Source organism: Canis lupus, chromosome 8 (assembly GCF_011100685.1).
Source record: "Canis lupus familiaris isolate Mischka breed German Shepherd chromosome 8, alternate assembly UU_Cfam_GSD_1.0, whole genome shotgun sequence".
NCBI classification, from domain to species: Eukaryota; Metazoa; Chordata; class Mammalia; order Carnivora; family Canidae; genus Canis; species Canis lupus.
The window spans coordinates 74,631,326-74,644,524 of record NC_049229.1 but is presented as its reverse complement, the minus strand read 5'-3'; positions in this window follow the sequence as shown (position 1 = coordinate 74,644,524).

The window sequence follows — 13,199 nt, the reverse complement described above, 5'->3', positions numbered from 1 at the left end:
TAAGTCGAAGATTACCATAGAAATTAGGCAATAATAAAATAAAAGATTTTAAAATCATTCAACAGGAATAAAATAATTTGTTTACATGTACATTGTCAGCAAGGAAAATAATTTCAAAAAACACTTAAAAGGAAGTAATGAACTCAGGGAAAATCCAGGATATCAAATCAAAATAGACCATAAAGTTAATTTCTACACACTAACAACCAAATTTCTGTATAAAATATACAAAACATTCCCCTTTACACTGGTATTACAAATAAATATTTATGACTACACTTGCTTAAGGAGAGAAAATCCTCTTTAAAAATGAACTATATTAATGAGAGTCTTTCAAAAGGCACAGAAACGCAAAAATAACTACTTTGATGGATTAGAAGTTCATAAATTCACTGTACCAACAAAAGAATGTGATCTACCATTGTGAAGTTATGCTTGTATATAACTTGTAAAGAATTGAATCTAAGACTGGAGCTGACTATATAGTCAGAGGACATGCAAATCAGGCCCTCCCTACACTGATTAAACCAGCTGAGCCCTGACCCTAAACCTGAGGGGAGCCCCAGCCCCAGCCCCAGGATACCCAGGCGGCCCCATTCAGTGCTCAGGGCACAACACAGACAAACCACCATGGAGTCTGTGCTCAGCTGGGTTTTCCTTGTCACTATTTTAAAATGAAATTCATGGAGAACAAGGGACCTTGATTCTGTAAGTGGAGGTGAGTGAGCGAAAGAGGGGATGTGGGACCGTTTCCTGACCAGGATGTCTTGTGTCTGCAGGTGTCCAGGGTGAGGTGCAGCTGGTGGAGTCTGGGGGAGACCTGGTGAAGCCTGGGGGTTCCCTGAGACTCTCATGTGTGACTTCTGGATTCACCTTCAGTAGCTATTGGATGAGCTGTGTCCGCCAGGCTCCAGGGAAGGAGCTGCAGTGGGTCGCGTACATTAACAGTGGTGGAAGTAGCACATGGTACACAGACGCTGTGAAGGGTCGATTCACCATCTCCAGAGACAACGCCAAGAAAACGCTGTATCTGCAGATGAACAACCTGAGAGCCGAAGACACGGCCGTGTATTACTGTGTGAGGGACACAGTGAGGGGACCTCAGTGTGAGCCCAGACACAAACCTCCCTGTAGAAGGGGATCGGAACCACCAGGGCATGCACACTCCTCACCACTTCTGTCTTGAAGGCCCAGGAGCAGGTGCAGAGGGAGGTTCTGGGAAGGTTTCCTGTCTGGGTCAGGGCTTCCTCTCCATGGAACACTTTCCCCCAGGGAGTCTCTCTGAACACTTGATTGTGTGTTTACCTCTTCAGTCTCTTTCTTAGAGACTTAGAATTCAACTATAGCACTTGCACTTACTTGTACTTAACTTTTCCTGAACCGAAATATTAACCAATTACAAATAACTCCATTCATGTCATCTGAACATTTTCGTGAGTCGAATTGGCACTCCCTTTAGATCACAGGACTCCAAGGTAACTGTTCTCTTGCACATCACGGTATTCAGTAATCTCCATGCAACACAATTGAAAAGAGACATTCTACAAAAATGCTAAAAACGGCCTGGGATTGAGAAAAATTCCCAGCATGACATGGTAGGGAGGTGGACTCTGAGGTCGCTCTCACACACACCCAATCATGAGAGAATAAGCTTTAAATACCTTCACCTTCATGTCTGATGAGAGCCAGGTAAGCCTCTCATCACGTCATAAATCCCTGGAGGTGCCTGGGAGGACACTAGCTTAGGTGTGTGTTGTGGGTCAGTGATGGGGACAGGATCCTGCTCCATGAGATTGGAGGAGGTGGGGCCTTAGGATAGCACTTAGGTCAAGAGGTGCAGCCTCATGATAGGTCCAGGGCCCTTAAACACCAGGACTGGGAAAGCTCCCTGCATCCTGGCCCCATGTGAGGTGATGCGGAAAGGACGGTCTAGGACCTCGGTGCTCTCCAGACACCACATGGGCCTGCACCTGGACATCAGATGTCTCACATTCCAGATGTGAGAATTAGTGTCTCTGGTTTGCTCCATCCAGTCCATGTATGATATTCCAGGAGTTGGGACAGGCTAAAGTAATTTTTTCTTTGTTTAAATTGAATTTACTAATATATAATATGCATTCAGAGCTCATCACATCACGTGCCCTCCTTAACTCCAATCACCCAGTTCCCCCATCCCCCACCCTCTCCCTTCCAGCGACCCTCAGTGTTTTTTCCCCAGAGTTAAGTGTCTCTCATGATTTGTCTTCTTCTGTAGTATTACCCCAGTAAGTTTCACTCCTTCCTTTATGGTCTCTCTCAATATTTCCTATATTACACATATGAATGAGACCATATCATTGTCTTTCTGTGATTAATTTCTCTCAACATAATACCTCCAGGGCCACCCATGTTGAAGGAAATGTTATTTCATGTTATTCATCATTTCTGAAAGCTGTGTAATATACCATTATATATATAAACCACATTTTGAGTATATATTTTATTGGAGTCCGTTTGCCAACATATATTATAATAGCCAGTATTTATTCCGACAATTGCTCCCCTCAGCTCCTGTCATCTATCCACCCCAACCCCCCGACAATCTCCCCTTCCACTATCATTGTTTTTCCCCCATACGTAGCAGTTTCCCATGTACTGTCACTGTCTCTGATAATTGCCACTCATTCTATCTCCTTCCCCCTCTATTCCCTTGCAGTATTTCTTATGTTCTTTTTATGAGTGAAATCATATAATGTTTTTCGTTCTCTGAATCACTTACTTCACTCAGCATAATACCCTCCACGTCCATCCACGTTGAAGCAAGTGATGGGTATTCATCGTTTCTAATGGCTGAGTAATGTCCCAGTGTATATATAGACCATGTCTCCTTTATCCATTCATCTGTCGATGGACATTGAAACTCCTTCCACAATTTCTTTATCCAGTTTTCTGTAGAAGGGCTTCATGATTCCTCCTACGGTTTGACTATTGTGGACATTGATGCTGTGAACATTGGGGTGCAAGGGTCCCTTCATTTCAGGAAATTTGCATATTTGTGGTAAATACCCTGTAGTGTAGTGGCTGCGTTACAGGGTGGCTCTATTCTCACTTTTTCAGGACATTCCTTTCTGTTTTCTGGAGTGGCTGAACAAGCCTGCATTCCCTCCAAAAGTGAAAGAGACAGTTCCACTTCCTCAATATCCTCGCTTATATTTATTGTTTCCTGGCCTTGTTACTTTATCCATTCTGAGTTGTATAAGTGGGATCTTAGTGTGGTTTTCATTTGTATTTCCCTGATGACAAGTCATGTAGATCATTTTTCTTATCTGCCTGTTGCCCATGTGTAGGTCTTCTTTGGAGAAATGGCTTTTTGTGCCTTCTCTCCATTTTTTCACTGGATTGTATGTTTTGTTGGGTGCTGACTTTGTTAAGGAAATATATTTTCCTATTCTGTACATTGCCTTACATTTTGTCGCCTGTTGCATTGTTGTACAGATTCTACCTTGACGAAGTCCTAATAGTTTGCTTCCCCTATGTTTCCCTGTAGTATCCTATGCCTTTTGAGAGGTGCCTTGATAGCAGTCGCTTCAGCTGCAGATAAAAAGTTGCTACCTCAATTCTTGTCCAGGATTTTGATGGATTAGTGTCTCAGATTTTGGTATTTCATCCATTTTGAGATTATGTTTGTGTTTGGTGTAGCTGAATGGTCCACATTCATTCTTATGCAGGTGGCTGTACAATTTTTTTCAGATCCATTTATTGAAGAGACATTTTTTCACTACATATTTTTTTCTTGCTTATTGAGGAGTAGTTGCCCATACAGTTGAGGGTCCATTTCTACTTTCTCTGCCCTTTTCCATTGATCTATGTGTTGTTTGTGCCAGTACCAGGCTATGTTGATGATAAAGACTTTATAATCAATCTTTTCTGCACATACTGTTTTGCCCAACAGCTGTAGGATTTTTTTTTTTTTTTTGGCCAAAATGTTTCTACCTATTTGGTGACTTAGGAAAGGAATTGAAGAAGATGCAAAGGGATGGAAAACCTTCCATTCCCATGGATTAGAACAATGAATGTTGTCAAGGCACCTGTGTTGCTCAGGGTTTGAGTGCCTGCAATTGGCTCAGGTTGTGATCCTGGGGTCCTGGGATGGTGTCCTGCATCAGGCTTTTGAAAGGGATCCTGCTTCTCCCTCTGCCTATGTCTCTACCTCCGTCGGTGTGACTCTTGTGAATAAATAAATAAATATTTAAAACAAAAAAGAAAAATAACTATTGTGAATATCGCTATGCTGACCATAACTTACATACTCAAAGCAATCCTTATCAAAACATCATGGACATTTTTTGCAGAGTATGAACATATAATCCTGAGATTTTTATGGCACACACATAGATATTAGGGACACATTGATGCTCTGGCATTGCCCTGCTGTATTTGTTTTGAAAAGTATCCGTTAGCCTCCCTTTTCCAGTGAAGGGTGCATTTTTCACCTGGAGCTAGGACTAACCTGTTGCAAAACATAGGTATCTGTCAAAAAGTAACAGTGGACACACAGAAGGAGAATCATGATACAAGAGAGTCAGAGACACTCAGACACTTTGGAACTTCAGTTTAAGGATGTTCTTTTATAACGTTTCCAGAAGATGAGGATGTGATGACCCTGTGGGATATGTGTCTCACCATCAGCTTACAGGGTTGTGTTGTACTGATGGCTGTGACATGTGCACCTTATCACTGGTGAACATTTGGTGCCCTGTGTCCTCATTTCAAACCCACCTGCATCAGTGACTCTCTCTCTGGACATGAGATCAGATTCCCTTTAGGATTTTCTCAATGAAACCCTTTAAGGGACCTACATGACTTATTAACTTTTCATCATTTTATTTAAATGAAATCAATTTTGTCATGGGATATGCAACAACTAGGTAAAATGACCTGGTCATGTCAATATCTAACAGCCCTACCATCCTATTCCATAGTCTACATGTGAAATTACATGACGGTGAAGCTGTTTCAGGGAACGTTTGTCCACTCATGGTCAACAAGCCAGTGGAACAACTCCAAATGCCTAGAAGCAAGGCAGTAGTTGGCTTTGCCAATTTCACTAATATTTATACACATACCAGCTGTGTCCAAACACGCACACTCAGAACATAATGGCAGAGGATGGAGCAAGGGATGGAGCACACATTTGCTCTGGCAGTGTGTAGACCTGGACCTGAGATGGGCTTGGATAAATCTGTAAATTCACAGTGCAGTTGGCAATGGATTGTTATCATTTGCTATTGTTTTTTTTTTCCTCTTTAGATGCTCACATCCTCCCTTGTTGAGGCCTGTTTTGGGGGTTTTGTGACTCTCTTTCTGACTGCATCAGAGAGCTGTTTGAACATGCCTCCTACCTTTATCCTGGGGTTGAATGTTTGAACCCCCAATCTTCAGGGAGCCCTCACAGGAGATCCATGAAGCCCTTTCTGTCCTCAGTTTACAACTGAACCCCATGTTCACCCTGCTTGTGTCTAAGCTGGTTTACCTCAGGCACATGAATGAGTCTCTAAACGTCAATATGAGGGATTCCTGTGGTGTGGACCCGGGATGGTCCTCTGAGCAAGGGTCTCATGGTCTATTACTTTCTGTCTGCTGGTCTCAGGATAGAGGTCACAGGATCAACCAGGGTTCAGTTTAGGGAAACACAAATCTCAACGCCTGCACTCAGACATAATGTTTACATTGTATATATAAACCACATCTTCTTTATCCATTCATCTTTCGATGGACACAGAGGCTCCTTCAACAGTTTCCTGCCACACTTATTATCAAAAATACCCGATAAATCTGTCGAAGGGTTCAAGGGTAGATATTTTTCTTCTCTTAGATGGAATATACTATTTGAATGTAAAAGGAATTCATCAAAATCCTAGAGTGGAAAGGCAGCATTACACTGTTTTCTTAAGAGAGATAAGAAAAATAGAAATATAGGCTTTACAATGGAAAATGTTCATTCTGACACCAGTTTATTATATCCCAAACTCTGCATGAATGCAGCTCATTCTGCATCAGATAAGCTTATCAAAGCCATTACAGAAAATCACAGATTTGACTGGAGTGACACAGTGACTGAGTTGATAGAGAGTTACAAATCAAACTTCATTACCTGAATCACTCTGAAATTCAGCTAAATTCTAAATTTAGCAAAACCATGTCATCCTTGATACAGGAGGGGTCCACTTTTCTAAGGAACCCTGCCAGTCTGTCTATCAGGTGTTTCAAGAGGGCCAGTAAGTCCTGTGGAGAGGAGCACAGGCCAAGATTCTGACTCACTGAAATGTGCACAAGGATATATGAGAAACCCTCTACAATTTAAGAGGTAGGATAAAATCACTCTATGGGGACACATGACACCTATCAACCAAGATTTACATGCAAAAAGCATTACAAAGTACCACGTGGACACAAAGTCTGAAGTCTGGAATATTACTTAATAAAAACATAGTTTCTCAAAGTAGTCAGTATGAACACACAAAGGCAGTCACAACAGTTTGACAAGTAGGGCAAGAGGAGAACAGGTAGGACTCAAGGTCAAGGAGTTATCAGGTAACATTCAAAAACATGAACATGATGTGGTGAAAAATGCCACTAAACAATGATGAAAACTAAGGGGAAAAAGTTGGAGGAGGTGCTTTCATTGATCCTTCAGCTCATTGTGTGTGACCTCTACCATCCCCATGTTGAAACCTAAGGCCCAAGAGATGGGAGGAGGAGGTGGGGCCGTGGGGAGCACTTAGGTCAGCAGATGCATCCCCATAATGGGATCAGGAACCTTATTCACCATTACTAGGAAATCTCCCTGCCTCCTGCCCCATGTAAGGTGACAGGGAAAGGACAGACTAGGATGTGGGTGCTCTCCAGACACCACATCTGTGTGCACCTGGACCTCAGACATCGCAGACTCCAGAACTATGGGAAATGAAGGCCTTTCTTTTGATTTGCCAAATCCATTTAGATGTTACAGCAGCCAGCACAAGGCTAAAGTTTTATTGTTATTATTATTAGTAGTAGTAGTAGTACTATTATTAAATTAAATTAAATTTTCCAAAATTTACTATACACCCAGGGCCCATCACAGCTCATACCTCCTTAATGCCCATCACCCAGTTACCCCATCCCCACAACAACTTCCCTTCCAGTGACCCTCAGTTTAATTACCAGAGTTAAGTGACTCTCATGGTTTACCATCCTCTCTAGTATTACCCCGGTCAGTTCCACTGTTTCCCTTTTGGTCTCTTTCCATATTTCTTATGTTCCACATATGACTGAGACCATATCATTGCCTATCAGTGATTGGTTTATTTTCTTCAATATAATACCTCAAATTCCAACCATGATGACGTGAATGTTCCTTCATCTTTTTTTTTAATTTTTTATTTATTTATGATAGTCACAGAGAGAGAAAGAGAGAGAGGCAGAGACACAGGCAGAAGGAGAAGCAGATTCCATGCACCGGAAGTCCGATGTGGGATTCGATCCCGGGTCTCCAGGATCGCGCCCTGGGCCAAAGGCAGGCGCCAAACCGCTGCGCCACCCAGGGATCCCTGTTCCTTCATCTTATACATAATTTCTGGCGGCTTAATTATACTTCAATTTATATACCAACCACATCTTCTATATCCTTTTTCCTGTAGAGGAACACCATGGTTCCTCCCAGTTTAATTATTGTGGACATTGCTGCTGGGAACATTGGGGTGCAGGTGACCCTTCGTTTAATAACATCTGTGTCTCTGAAGCTAATACCCAGAATAGCAATGGCTGGGTCATAGTGTGGCTCTCTTCTCAGTTTTTGAATAAATTTGATTCTGTTATCTGAGGAGCCTGCACCAGCTTTCATTCCTACCAACAGTGCAAGAGTTCTCCCTTTCTCCACATCCTCTGCAATATTTGTTATTTCCAGCCGTGTTAGTATATCCATTCTGAGTTGTAGAAGTGGTATTTCCATGTGATTTTCATTTGTATTTCCCTGATGACAATTCATGTGGCTCATTTTGCTTTTTTTAAATAATAAATTTATTTTTATTGGTTTTCAATTTGCCAACATACAGTATAACACCCAGTGCTCATCCCGTATAGTCCCCCCTCAGTGCCCGTCACCTATTCACCCCCACTCCCCGCCATCGTCCCCTTCCACCACCCCTAGTTCGTTTCCCAGAGTTAGGAGTCTTCCATGTTCTGTCTCCCTTTCTGATATTTCCCACACATTTCTTCTCTTTCCCTTATATTCCCTTTCACGATTATTTATATTCCCCAAATGAATGAGACCATATAATGTTTTTCCTTCTCTTATTGACATATTTCACTCAGCATAATACCATCCAGTTCCATCCACATTGAAGCAAATGGTGGGTATTTATCATTTCTAATGGCTGAGTAATATTCCATTGTATACATATACCACATTTTCTTTATCCATTCATCTTTCAATGGACACAGAGGCTCCTCCACAATTTGGCTAATGTGGACATTGCTGCTAGAAACATTGGTGTGCAGGTGTCGGGCGTTTCTTTGCATCTGTATCTTTGGGGTAAATCCCCAACAGTGCAATTGCTGGGTCATAGGGCAAGTCTATTTTTAACTATTTGAGGAACCTCCACACAGTTTTCCAGAGTGGCTGCACCAGTTCACATTCCCACCAACAGTGTAAGAGGGTTCCCTTTTCTCCACATCCTCTCCAACATTTGTGGTTTCCTTCTTTGTTAATTTTCCCCAATCTCACTGGTGTGAGATGGTATGACATTGTGGTTTTGATTTGTATTTCCCTCATGGCAATTGATGCAGAGGATTTTCTCATGTGCATGTTGGCCATGCGTATGTCTTCCTCTGTGAGTTTTTTCTTCATGTCTTTTGCCCATTTCATGATTGGATTATTTGTTTCTTTGGTGTTGAGTTTAATAAGTTCCTTATAGATCATTGAAACTAGCCCTTAATCTGATATGTCATTTGCTAATATCTTCTCCCATTCTGTAAGTTGTCTTTTAGTCCTGTTGACTGTATCCATTGCTGTGCAAAAGCCTCTTATCTTGATGACGTCCCAATAGTTCATTTTTGCTTTTGTTTCTGTTGCCTTTGTGGATGTATCTTGCAAGAATTTTTCAGACAAATTGACAAAAGAGTTTGAGGGTAACAGATAGAAAATTTAAGAAGTTTCTTCAATGAGCACAAAGCATGACCAGGGGCTTGATCCCAGGAAATTGCATCATCATCTCATCCGAAATCAAGAATCGATGGCTAACAGATGGCCCATCATCCATGAGCCAGTTTTTTAAAGAATGCATTTATTTATTCATGAGCGACACACAGAGACAGAAACATAGGCAGAGGGAGGAGAAGCAGACTCCATGCAGCATGCCTGATGCTCGACTTCTCCCCAGTACTCAGATATCATGCCCTGACCCAAAGCCAGACACTCAACCACTGAGGCACCCAGATGTACCGCTCCAATTTTTTATTTTTTATTTTTTATTTTTTATTTTTTATTTTTTTTTTTTTTCTTTTCAAAGGCTTTATTTCTGTTCTCTTTCCAAAATCCAAAGCTGTTTATTTTTTTTTTTTTTTTTTTTTTTTATTGGTGTTCAATTTACTAACATACAGAATAACACCCAGTGCCCGTCACCCATTCACTCCCACCCCCCGCCCTCCTCCCCTTCTACCACCCCTAGTTCGTTTCCCAGAGTTAGCAGTCTTTACGTTCTGTCTCCCTTTCTGATATTTCCCACACATTTCTTCTCCCTTCCCTTATTTTCCCTTTCACTATTATTTATATTCCCCAAATGAATGAGAACATATAATGTTTGTCCTTCTCCGACTGACTTACTTCACTCAGCATAATACCCTCCAGTTCCATCCACGTTGAAGCAAATGGTGGGTATTTGTCATTTCTAATAGCTGAGTAATATTCCATTGTATACATAAACCACATCTTCTTTATCCATTCATCTTTCGTTGGACACCGAGGCTTCTTCCACAGTTTGGCTATCGTGGCCATTGCTGCTAGAAACATCGGGGTGCAGGTGTCCCGGCGTTTCATTGCATTTGTCTCTTTGGGGAAAATCCCCAACAGTGCAATTGCTGGGTCGTAGGGCAGGTCTATTTTTAACTGTTTGAGGAACCTCCACACAGTTTTCCAGAGTGGCTGCACCAGTTCACATTCCCACCAACAGTGTAAGAGGGTTCCCTTTTCTCCGCATCCTCTCCAACATTTGTTGTTTCCTGCCTTGTTAATTTTCCCCATTCTCACTGGTGTGAGGTGGTATCTCATTGTAGTTTTGATTTGTATTTCCCTGATGGCAAGTGATGCAGAGCATTTTCTCATGTGCATGTTGGCCATGTCTATGTCTTCCTCTGTGAGGTTTCTGTTCATGTCTTTTGCCCATTTCATGATTGGATTGTTTGTTTCTTTGGTGTTGAGTTTAATAAGTTCTTTATAGATCTTGGAAACTAGCCCTTTATCTGATATGTCATTTGCAAATATCTTCTCCCATTCTGTAGGTTGTCTTTGAGTTTTGTTGACTGTATCCTTTGCTGTGCAAAAGCTTCTTATCTTGATGAAGTCCCAATAGTTCATTTTTGCTTTTGTTTCTTTTGCCTTCGTGGATGTATCTTGCAAGAAGTTACTATGGCCGAGTTCAAAAAGGGTGTTGCCTGTGTTCTTCTCTAGGATTTTGATGGAATCTTGTCTCACATTTAGATCTTTCATCCATTTTGAGTTTATCTTTGTGTATGGTGAAAGAGAGTGGTCTAGTTTCATTCTACTGCATATGGATGTCCAATTTTCCCAGCACCATTTATTGAAGAGACTGTCTTTCTTCCAATGGATAGTCTTTCCTCCTTTATCGAATATTAGTTGCCCATAAAGTTCAGGGTCCACTTCTGGATTCTCTATTCTGTTCCACTGATCTATGTGTCTGTTTTTGTGCCAGTACCACACTGTCTTGATGACCACAGCTTTGTAGTACAACCTGAAATCTGGCATTGTGATGCCCCCAGATATGGTTTTCTTTTTTAAAATTCCCCTGGCTATTCGGGGTCTTTTCTGATTCCACACAAATCTTAAAATAATTTGTTCTAACTCTCTGAAGAAAGTCCATGGTATTTTGATAGGGATTGCATTGAACGTGTATATTGCCCTGGGTAACATTGACATTTTCACAATATTAATTCTGCCAATCCATGAGCTTGGAATATTTTTCCATCTCTTTGTGTCTTCCTCAATTTCTTTCAGAAGTGTTCTATAGTTTTGAGGGTATAGATCCTTTACATCTTTGGTGAGGTTTATTCCTAGGTATCTTATGCTTTTGGGTGCAATTGTAAATGGGATTGACTCCTTAATTTCTCTTTCTTCAGTCTCATTGTTAGTGTATAGAAATGCCACTGACTTCTGGGCATTGATTTTGTATCCTGCCACGCTACCGAATTGCTGTATGAGTTCTAGCAATCTTGGGGTGGAGACTTTTGGGTTTTCTATGTAGAGTATCATGTCATCGGCGAAGAGGGAGAGTTTGACTTCTTCTTTGCCAATTTGAATGCCTTTAATGTCTTTTTGTTGTCTGATTGCTGAGGCTAGGACTTCCAGTACTATGTTGAACAGCAGTGGTGAGAGTGGACATCCCTGTCTTGTTCCTGATCTTAGGGGAAAGGCTCCCAGTGCTTCCCCATTGAGAATGATATTTGCTGTGGGCTTTTCATAGATGGCTTTTAAGATGTCGAGGAATGTTCCCTCTATCCCTACACTCTGAAGAGTTTTGATCAGGAATGGATGCTGTATTTTGTCAAATGCTTTCTCTGCATCCAATGAGAGGATCATATGGTTCTTGGTTTTTCTCTTGCTGATATGATGAATCACATTGATTGTTTTACGGGTGTTGAACCAGCCTTGTGTCCCAGGGATAAATCCTACTTGGTCATGGTGAATAATTTTCTTAATGTATTGTTGGATCCTATTGGCCAGTATCTTGTTGAGAATTTTTGCATCCATGTTCATCAGGGATATTGGTCTGTAATTCTCCTTTTTGGCGGGGTCTTTGTCTGGCTTTGGAATTAAGGTGATGCTGGCCTCATAGAACGAATTTGGAAGTACTCCATCTCTTTCTATCTTTCCAAACAGCTTTAGGAGAATAGGTATGATTTCTTCTTTAAACGTTTGATAAAATTCTCCTGGGAAGCCATCTGGCCCTGGACTCTTGTGTTTTGGGAGGTTTTTGATGACTGCTTCAATTTCCTCCCTGGTTATTGGCCTGTTCAGGTTTTCTATTTCTTCCTGTTCCAGTTTTGGTAGTTTGTGGCTTTCCAGGAATGCGTCCATTTCTTCTAGATTGCCTAATTTATTGGCGTATAGCTGTTCATAATATGTTTTTAAAATCGTTTGTATTTCCTTGGTGTTGGTAGTGATCTCTCCTTTCTCATTCATGATTTTATTAATTTGAGTCTTCTCTCTCTTCTTTTTAATAAGGCTGGCTAATGGTTTATCTATCTTATTAATTCTTTCAAAGAACCAACTCCTGGTTTTGTTGATCTGTTCCACAGTTCTTCTGGTCTCGATTTCGTTGAGTTCTGCTCGAATCTTTATTAGCTCCCTTCTTCTCTTGGGTGTAGGATCTATTTGCTGTTTTTTCTCTAGCTCCTTTATGTGTAAGGTTAGCTTTTGTATTTGAGTTCTTTCCAGTTTTTGAATGGATGCTTGTATTGCGATGTATTTCCCCCTTAGGACTGCTTTTGCTGCATCCCAAAGATTTTGAATGGTTGTATCTTCATTCTCATTAGTTTCCATGAATCTTTTTAATTCTTCCTTAATTTCCTGGTTGACCCTTTTATCTTTTAGCAGGATGGTCCTTAACCTCCATGTGTTTGAGGTCCTTCCAAACTTCTTGTTGTGATTTAGTTCTAATTTCAAGGCATTATGGTCCGAGAATATGCAGGGGACAATCCCAATCTTTTGGTATCGGTTCAGACCCGATTTGTGACCCAATATGTGGTCTATTCTGGAGAAAGTTCCATGTGCGCTTGAGAAGAATGTGTATTCAGTTGAGTTTGGATGTAAAGTTCTGTAGATATCTGTGAAATCCATCTGGTCCAGTGTATCATTTAAAGCTCTCGTTTCTTTGGAGATGTTGTGCTTAGAAGACCTATCGAGTATAGAAAGAGCTAGATTGAAGTCACCAAGTATAAGTGTA